Source organism: Hippoglossus hippoglossus, chromosome 23 (assembly GCF_009819705.1).
Source record: "Hippoglossus hippoglossus isolate fHipHip1 chromosome 23, fHipHip1.pri, whole genome shotgun sequence".
Taxonomy (NCBI): domain Eukaryota; kingdom Metazoa; phylum Chordata; class Actinopteri; order Pleuronectiformes; family Pleuronectidae; genus Hippoglossus; species Hippoglossus hippoglossus.
Window position 1 is genome coordinate 7408578 of NC_047173.1, and position 10216 is coordinate 7418793.

Genomic DNA, 10216 nt, shown 5'->3' on the forward strand with positions numbered 1-10216 from the left:
TTATAAACAGAGAACTTAATATTAAGGCCTCCTGATCTTTCCATAAAATAAACTAACAAGATCCACACTCCGTTTTTGGCTCTCACCTCTTTATGCATAAGTGTGAAGAATAGAAAAGAGGAGAGAACATATATTGAAGCTCAGAGGCATCAATTTGTTGAAATTGGACTCTGCAGCTCAATAACAGGAACACAGTCTTGCCATTGCGTCGCTATAACAGCGTTTCTAAATATATTTCCTCAGCGGTGACATATGTGGTGTTGTATTGTGCTAACTGCACTGCCGAATCCCATGTTGTTGCTTGTTAGAAGCTCTGAGAGGAAAATCTGTTGTCGTGCCGAGATTCTTTTCTTTTTTTGTGGCAGTCACAAAATTACACAGTGAACAATAAAACTACCTCCGGCTGTGATGAGCGTCACAGGTTCTGCACGTTTCCCAGCATGAGGCAGGATTCACAGGAGTGTGTGACACAGCGGACGTGTTTGCTGGGAAATCAACTCTGAAAAGTTTGCAATTAGTTTGTTAAAAATCAAGAACTCAAAAAGCAAATATCACACGATGAGAAATGTCTTATTGATTTTAGACTAAAAGGCTTCAAGTGTAGCCTCTTCATTCCTTCCGCTGCTGCTCGGCTCCTTTATCTCGCAGCGTTCAACATCTGAGTCTTTAGCCGCCACAAAGCACTTTGTGTGACGGAGTCCTTCGCAGCACAAACAAAACTCCACTCAAATGTGTTGTGGGTGGGTGTGAACCACTCGGATTCTTTTACATGTTTTCCCGCTCAGCGCTGGCACGGCCGCGGTTCATAACATTATATCATAACATGAAAACAATTTCCTTGGCTTCCAGCCCTTCTTCTATTTTAAGTCGGCCGCTTTGACTATTTTTAAGTAAATGTAAAGCTGCTTTATGACGGCCAAATCTTTCTTTAGCAAAAGCTGTCAACTCTTGCTCACGATTGAGGTTTCTGGAGGGAGCAGCACTTTTCAAATTGTATTTGCATAGGGATGACATTGATTCATTGCTTTAAACAGATCGTCCCTCATGGAATTCAGAGAAACATAATGCACATACAATCTGGTGCTACATGTAACGCTGAGCTCACATGTATTTGTGTCATAAACACTTTGTGGTGCTCGGTGCTTGGTACCACTGCGATCGCCATAACGACAGCAATTACAGTTTCATGCTTGGGTCACGGAACATAATCTGCCTTTGTGCTAATGTGCCATGGTGACTGTCAATGGAATGCTAAAGAGAGATACACGGGAAAGTGAAAAGTGGAAAAGTGGATTATTTCTTTAAATCGAATCACGTGAAAAGACAAATTGCGACCGTCTTCCGCTGTAAATGAATCTCCGTCTGATACTTCAAAGAGAAATACTCATGTGCATCAAGGATCTGAAACCAAACAGAATTTGGAGGCGCCGGTTTAACCACATGGAAATCGCTGGCTGTGATCACGACTTTCTCATTAACTCAGTGAGACGGTTCTCCTTCATTGAGCTGCAGGACATTAATATCTAATCCAGCCAGGACCCCCCGCTTAGCCACCTTTAAGAAGAAAATCCGACCAACCCAGCTCACACAAGCACATAAAACACCATAAATCCTTAAGCAAAGAGACCTCTAAGCCGCAAGTGTTTTTTATTCATTTTTGTGCAAAGTCCTCGCAGTAGTTTAATCAACGTTAATTAATTTTATGCAAGTATTTCTACTTAATGAGCTATAAAACCCACTATTCTCGCCCTTAAGGAATCCATATTTCCACTAAAGACTTTTCGTTGGCCAACTGCTGCAATGGCCTTCCCCTTACTTCTCTTAAAAGAGCGGGTATTGTCGGTGAAGCCTGTCTTGCGGCCAAATGCAGAAGTCCTGGCTGGATAACACGTTCGGTTTCCTGTGTGGCTCAAGTGACGAGCTCCTCCCTCACGGCTTGAAATCGTAGGCAACATTAATAGGTAAACACACCACAGTAAATAAACTACATTAAAAAACAGACGTGTTTAATTTAGCCCAGCTTTTTTTTCTCCTTATCGGCTCGGCTGTGGTTTCGTTTAACAGAGAGAGAGAGAGGGATGCGAGGTGAGTGTCAGCGGAGGTAATTATACTCCATACACTCGCAATCTGGGGGTCAGCGCGAGTTCCTCCCCTTTGTTCTACAATCAATAGCCGTGGAGGAGGTGGCGAGGGGACGGCGAGGTAGCGGGGAGAAGAGACGGCGAGGAGGAAGAGAAACTTGGTGGGTCCTTATATTCCGCATGAATCATTTAACAGCGCGAGTGTGGGCAAGGTGGGAGAGCAGAAAAACACTGTAGTACACAAACACTTAAGTAGTCAGGTGCGACGGGGAAATATGTGGTGGCGTTAACAGGGCCCTGCAGGAAAGACCACGGACTGCTGCAGGATTTGTGGGAGGAAAACCAGGCAGGAGGAGAGGAGAAGGAGGAGGAGGGGTGCAATAAAAGAGCTGAAGAGGACCAGAGAGAGAGAGAGAGGCAGAGAGAGAATCACTTTTACTTAATCCAGCAATCTGCGGTGAAGAAACAGTGGCGTCTTTATTGTTGCTATCTAGCAAGAGAACGGAGTGTATTTTATTTGACAGGAAAACAACGTCAGGTACAGTAATAAAAGAAAAGAAAAGAAAAAGAACATCACTTTTCCTCCTCTAACCTGCTGGACAGACCATCCTTTATTTTGTTTAACAACCTCAAGTGCTACAATCCCCCATCTGCAGGTGCACCCTCGATAACAGCAGCCACCAAGGGAAGTTGTATGGACTTTCATAATAAGGGCCTCACTGTATAACCCTTGATAAATAAAATATTAACATATCCTTCAGTATCGTGCTCATTTTGCAACTGTCATGGCCCAATTTCAAGGTTCAAGGTGTCTTTACTAGTACCCGAAAGTACATTTGTTATGCAAACAGAGTACAGCGATCCAAAGTTAAAACAGGAAACAAAAGACAACAAAACATTAATTTAAAAAGTGGACATCACTTCATAAACATGAAAACAAACCCTCTCAGACAGACCTCAATACCAGCAGACAGCAATAGAACCCAATACCTACAGGAGCCTGAAGTGCTCAAAGTGCTAGAGATGAGGTGCATCCCTCAATCGCTGCAGGTACAAAGCTGTCGCTGGAGCGCTTGGTTCTCTCCTGAGGGGCCACATCACGACGGCCAAAGGGAAGGAGCTGGAACCTGGGTGGGAACAGTCCAGAAGAAAAGAGCTGTGTAGAGTACAGCACTGCCAGGTGTTGAGTTGAGTCTCACCTATGAGCCTACTAGCCCACTTTATGATCTGTTTGAGAGAGTCCAAGATAAGAGGGAATTCAATAAAAGCTCCCGAAAAGAGGGTCAGGATGTTACATCAATGTTAAATTGTGAGAATTTTCTAAGGCAAGACAAAAGCTGATAACCTTTCTTGCAAACTGCCTCGCAGCTCTTATTAAAGGTTAATTTAGAGTCAATGACTGTCCCAAGATACTTATAATTTCAGCACACTCCCACAAACTGGCCTTTGATGATTGTAGAATCATGGGTGGGAGCATGCTTTCTAAAATCAATAATCCTATCCCCTGTTTTGCATACGTAAGGCACTAAAAATGAATCATCACACCAACTGATAAAGTCATGAATAAATTGGCAGTGACTTGTTCAAAAACATATTTCTGCTCATTGGCTTTTATTTTCTGAAAAACTGTGGCAACATTTCTGCATTTGGACGTCAGGATTCTAATATTCTGTCACTGCCATTAGCTTGTGCTGTTAGCTATAGCCTGAAGGGTTTTTCCCTGATGAATTGAGTGCATTAGGGTAAACCTGTTGCTTCCTATCATGCCGTGTCATGCTGCCAACTGACTCCATGTACCAAATGCTTTGGGGGGGCAGCAGGGGGTTGCATTCTTTTACACATTGATTCATTACTCGCACCGAGGGGTTGATGTTTTCACCCGTCTGTTTGTTTGTATGTGTGTTGATTGGTGGTTTCTCAGCAGGATCCAGCAGATCCAGCCCATTTTTTTATCATTTTGATCAACTCTCAGGGAACAATTCAACGATCTAGGTGGGAAAAAACCGGGCATATGTAGGGAACTGATGACATTTGGTGCAGCTTGATTGAATTTAGGGTCTTGATGGAGGTATGTGCTCTACTAAGTGCCATTCTAGTTTTTTGTTCAGTTAATTGTTTGGTCTATAAAATGTGAGAAAATGAAAAATGAAAAAAAATCTACAAAGCAAATTCATTCAAGAAATCATCGTACTAGAGAGAAAACCTGCAAAGAGAAAGTGAAAAACTGTGAATTTATGGTATTTTACTTAAAAAAACAAAAACTCATCAGAAATGCTTCACTGACTTAAGTTTGTTTTTGCCAAATTCATGAATCAGCTTATTTAAACTCTTCTCTGTTTAAGGTGTAAGATTATAAATTATGTACTCACATCCACATGAAAAATAAAGCCTCGTTGGAGCAACAGATGAAAAGGAGGCAAGTGATGCCTGAGAAGACAAGTTCTGGGGAAGCAGTCATTTCCACTGAGGTTGAAAGAGAAGTTAGTTTGAGGCTTAAACTTTAAACTTTATTTGACTTAAGCTAGTGATTGTGTTTCTGCGTCAGTTTACTTTTATGCAACTAAAAACTTTGTTTGTCGCAGATTTAGTTGCTTAACTGCATCCATGTGTGTAATGTGGTTAATTTAGCCTGGCCAGCTAATGGTCAGCATTAAATTAAAATTAAGTAAAAACATAGTTTCTAGCTGGGTCTCAATTTTAGGTCTATGCAACCACAGTGACGACTACAACTCACGAGTGTTGTTACAATTTAATATTTGTGGAAAAAACGCAGGTAACTGAAAGAAATTGCAGCTTCTTCGAAATAATCTGAGTTGGTTGACTTTGCATTAAATTATGTAAAGTAGCAGTGGATTAATATGTGGTCAAGTATGCATCTATAACATACTTTCGTATATACAGGTTGATAATGAAGAAACTCTGGACAGTTTGTGCACCTGACGACGAAACACGCCAATTCAGCATCGCCTCCACATGCAACAAAGATAGAAAGCCATTGTTCCCTCACGGCTGAATTAGGAATCTGTCTTGCTCTGCGTTCGCTTCCTCTGCCTCAGAAACAGACCAAGATAAGGAGCGAGAAGCTATTGCAGTAATGTCAGTCTTCAGCCAAATGGATAAACCTGGATGGCAGGCTCTTCGCCGGCGATAAGGATGTTACTGCCACAGATCTGCGGGAGACAAGAGTCAGCTATCTAAAAGCCGCAGAGAATGGGGGCCCCTGCTCGCATTGCCCACAGCCTCACAACACCGAGCGTGGTGAACTGATGCTACACTTTTCAAACATCTGAATGGGATCACAGCGGCGACAAGCTCGAGGTGTCTCTGTTCTGACGCCGGCTCGGTGTCCTTACGCACACGCTGACAGCTAATGTCACTGTGACGGGTGTTCAGGCGCCTCACAGTCAAGCTGGCTTTTATTTCAGGCTGCCATTTACGGACGTGATTAGCTCGTGATTTATACGGGGTGGAGATAAAAAAAAGTTTCATCTTTTATGCAGCCAGGAGTTGCCACAGCGCCTCACCCCCAGACAGAGCAGGGTGTGGCGCTCCTGACAAGCCCCGCCACAAATCATTGTTTTGTTTCATCTCATCAGGGCTTTGAAGCGTGAGGCGCCGGTGTGGGGGGAGTGCGAATATTCAGCTAAATTCTGCGAGGGAACTTACAGCTCTGTGGCAGCAGGTGCATCTACAGTCAGTACCTTCGCTTCCCAGGCAAAGACAGCCACTCACACGTGGACACATATGCTACAACCTGTGCATAACAAACATATGCACACATCAAAACGGCGCTTGCACAGTCACACCTGCTCTTTTTCCATCCGTCGTTCACATGCACAAATCCTCCCCCCTACATCCCTGCCTCCGTCCGCGGAATAAGAAAAAAAAAAAAAAAACAAGCAGCACAATCACTCAGCGACACAGATCCGAACATGATCTCACCACAATGCTGGGAGAGAGCGGGCGAGCGAGCAGGCAGGGAGCTGCTCCAGAAGAGGTAATTCTGTTTGTGTTTGTTCGACAGAGAAAAGGGAGGGGAGAATAGGAGTTAGTGTGGGTAAAGTGTAAATCTAACATAGGGGCCCCCGTGGCAGAGCCCACAGGATCAAATCCAATTCTGGCAAGATACACATTAAGCCCGTCAATCACGACGGTGTCCTTGGGATGCGGCAGAATGGTGATGAGAACGACGGGGGAATCTCTTTTCCACGAGAGCCGGGATGAAGCCACTTAGAAACACATCTGTGCAGACACAATACGAAAAAGTTGCAGCAGCCCGAGGGGGTCTCCCTATTTGAACCCTCCCCAACACACACACACACACACACACACACACACACACACACACACACACACACACACACACACACACACACACACACATATGAAGCTGTGGTACATGATACACACATCTACAATTAAGCTCCAATATTTTATATACTGAAGATTTATTACAAGCAGTGTGGAGAGGGCCTCGAAAAATTGCAACCTTCATACAGGAAACATACTTTTACAGAAAACAATATTAAACAGTAATAATAACAACATATGAACTTTCAAGTCTGTTCAAATATATATATATATATATATACTATATACTGTCATTCTTGACATTGTGCAATTGAAAAATCTTGTCAGTGTCGCGGTGACACTGTTTCTAAATCATTCAGCGATTCCCACAGGATTAATCCAAACTATGGCGTCAACGGGGGGGCAAATGCACAAAGGTCACAGCTTCTGATTGACAGGTACACTGACAGCGTGAAAGACAAGTTCTTGCATGAGAGATAGAACTGTGTTGCATAGACACACACACACACACACACACACACACACAAACTGCAGCTAAAACTATGAGGTCCGACTGTCTGCATGGATGGTAAAAATGTTATGGACCATAGTACGAGAGAACAGGTGGAAAAAAACACTGCAAAGCAGAGCAAAACACAAAGTTAGAGATCCTTTATGTTTTTAGGAGACATGTAAAAACATTTTTTTTATAGAAGGAGAGATTTAGGCCCAATCCCATTTCACCCCTTGGCCCTACCCCTTGTTTGTCGAGGGTTATCTTGCCACTTGAAACGGAGTCACAAGGGGTGGTGGTCGAAATCTTCCCCTACGAATTGGGACAGTGATTTGAAATCATGTGAAAATATGTGACTATCATGCAAAAAATAGATCTCTACCTTCGAAGTGATGGTTGGAAAAATCGCCATTTGGAGGGGTATAAAGCCCTACGCCTTAGCCCTACCCCTCCATCCCAACAGGTATTGGGACAGCTCACCCCTACACGTGCAAAACGAAGGGGGAGGGCTAAGGGCTGAAAGGGGATTGGGCCTTAAACATGGTCGGTCTCGATAATTATGGGAAACACTGATACCTCAAACCTAGCTTGACATTTCTTTATTGCAATTTCTTATTACTTATCAGCCTTTTCAACACATATATCAATAACCAATACATACACCTGCCATACGATACTAAAAGGAACAAATTCTCTTGTTAGATAATGAATATTATAATATATATAAAAAGGTGTTATACTCCTTTAATATAGTGGTAGCCAGCTGCTCTATTTAGCCTCCAGTAGAGAAGGAAGCAAATGTGATTTTACATATACAGACACACATTTATAAACAGTATACATACGCATATTAAAACTGTGCCCAATGGCACGTCCTAAATCTTTTAAAAAGGAAAAGCCCGAGCTGTTTGGCTCGCAGCTTGAGTTCATTCAGGCTACAGTGAAAGTGACAGTTAGCGTATTTACTTTTACTCTGGACTTTTGCTAATTATCCTGACTACACAGGTAATTATCTTTCACATCAAAGGGCTGCGCTCCGAGTCCTGCTGATCCCCCCCCCCCCATTACCAACCACCCCCCGACACCCACCCACACACACACACCCACCGGAATCACCAGGATTCCGGAGCCAGCTGTATCTAGACCATCGCCTGGCTGCGTTTGATGGGGGCAAATGTGACGAGGGGCGGTCCACGAGTCGACATAGCGAATCCACAGAGACGTTGCACACACACATTTAACAGTTGCTATTAGATCTCAGGTGTTGCGCTGCAGCCGCGATGAAAGCCTGCGTAGCTTGTTACAGATTAGCAGTAAATAAATGACATCCTGAGGGACCACTGATGATGTCCCCTCCGCCCCTGTTTGGTTTCACCCATGCAGATCCGATCTTTCATCTCATCCATCAGTGCTTTTTGATCACAGTCCACCCTGATCAACTCAGATCCGGCGAGTTTGATTGCCGCCGTAAAAGCCACGACTTGATGGCAGAGAGGAGGACCCCGTGACTGTGAATGTACAGCGCACACACACACACACACACACACACACACACACACACACACACACACACACACACACTTGTGTACACACGCTTTAATTAACTTCATCTGCTCCGTTCACCGATGCCTCTGGGCTCCTTGTTTCCGCAAACAGACAATAATCAGGTCATCTGGCGCCGGGCGTGAATCCTTCATTAACAATCTAACGATAATCTCCGCAGAAACATGTGACTGTGGGAGAGAAATTTACATGAGGCGCATTTAAATTCCTTTGAAGTTGTTTGTTTTTCTCACCTTGGAAACACACTATTTCTACTTCTCCTCTGTGGTAGGAAGTAAACGCACCCCATAAATATTTATCTACCTAGGGCCTGTGCTATTCTGGCCTAGTGTTTTGAACATGGCCACTGGAGATCGGGCCTATCAGGGACCCGCCGAGAGAGAGAGGCAGAGCGAAGGAGAGGGAGAAAGAAGAGTAGTGAAGGATAATATGTTTGTGCATGTTCCAAAATGGAAAGTGGATGGGTTGCGTGATGTTTAATGCAGGAGGAGCGGGCCAGGGTTCAGAGTGTGTTTCCCTTTCGAGTCCCCTCACACACCTCCAAACTTTCAGGCACAAATAAGACCAGTCTCTGCTGCATTTTTAGGAGTTTTTGTGCTCGTAGGGAACCATATTATTTTATTTATTTTGTCTTAAACTCAAGGTGAAAACTGGTTTAATCCCTCCGGCCCCACAGCTCCACTGGTCTGTCAGAGCCAACTCAAGTCTCGTTTGAAAGAACTGAACTTTAGGCTGAATTCAGAGGAAACTGTTGTAAAATGCACGAAACAAGGTTAACCACAGAGTTACATCAAAGGTTTGCTCCCTGTTTTTATGTGTATTTCATGTATTTTTTAAAGAGTTTCTTGCAGCGCTCAAAAAGTTAAATCAAAGACTTTTTAAGACCATAATAAATTCAAATGAAGTCCTATGTTAAAGGTGCAGTGTGTAAGATTTAGGTGAAAGGGATCTATTAACAGAAATTTAATATAAAATATTCCTAGTGATGTTTTCATCAGTGTGTTGCATCTAAATTATACAAATTGTTGTTATATTACCCTAGAATGGGCCCTCCTTATATTGAAAGTACTATCTATCTTTACCTCAGGGGGGGGGGGGGGGGGGGGGGGGGGGGGGGGGAGGGGGGGGTCCTCTCTATGGAGGGCGCCATGTTTCTTGTAGCAGCCCAGACTGGACAAACAAAACACCCTTTGAGTATTTATGAATACTGAGGTTACCACAGTTCTCCTTCATGTTTGGAAGGGGAGGGTCAGGTGAGGGGTGTTCAGCTGCAACATGCAACTTCACCACTAGATGTCACTAAATTCTACACACTGAACCTTTAAGTACAACAGATATGAAGGAATATCAAAGTCCCAGAATTACTTACACTTCCCATCATTGAATAGTAAATGAGCAGAGTACAGAATAACCCCAAAACGCCAGCTAGCTTCTGTTATCAATTCCATGTTGATTTGCTTTACTATTTTACAATATGTAAATACAATATGTTACTAACTGCATCAACAAAATAACCACCCATAACCATTTACTAAACAAAACAAAGGCCTTATTTGTAGTTTTATTACAACTACAACATCCACGGAGACGTAACAAACTACGCATACCACGAAACAAAAAACTCATTTAATAATACTGACATTTTATGATCCTAGATGACATCTTAAATTAAACTTAACTAAGATGTATGAAAAATCAATACAAATAATTATTGAAAAATATAAGCTGATATAAGCTTTTCTGTTGACAGATGTTTCAGCTCTGCATG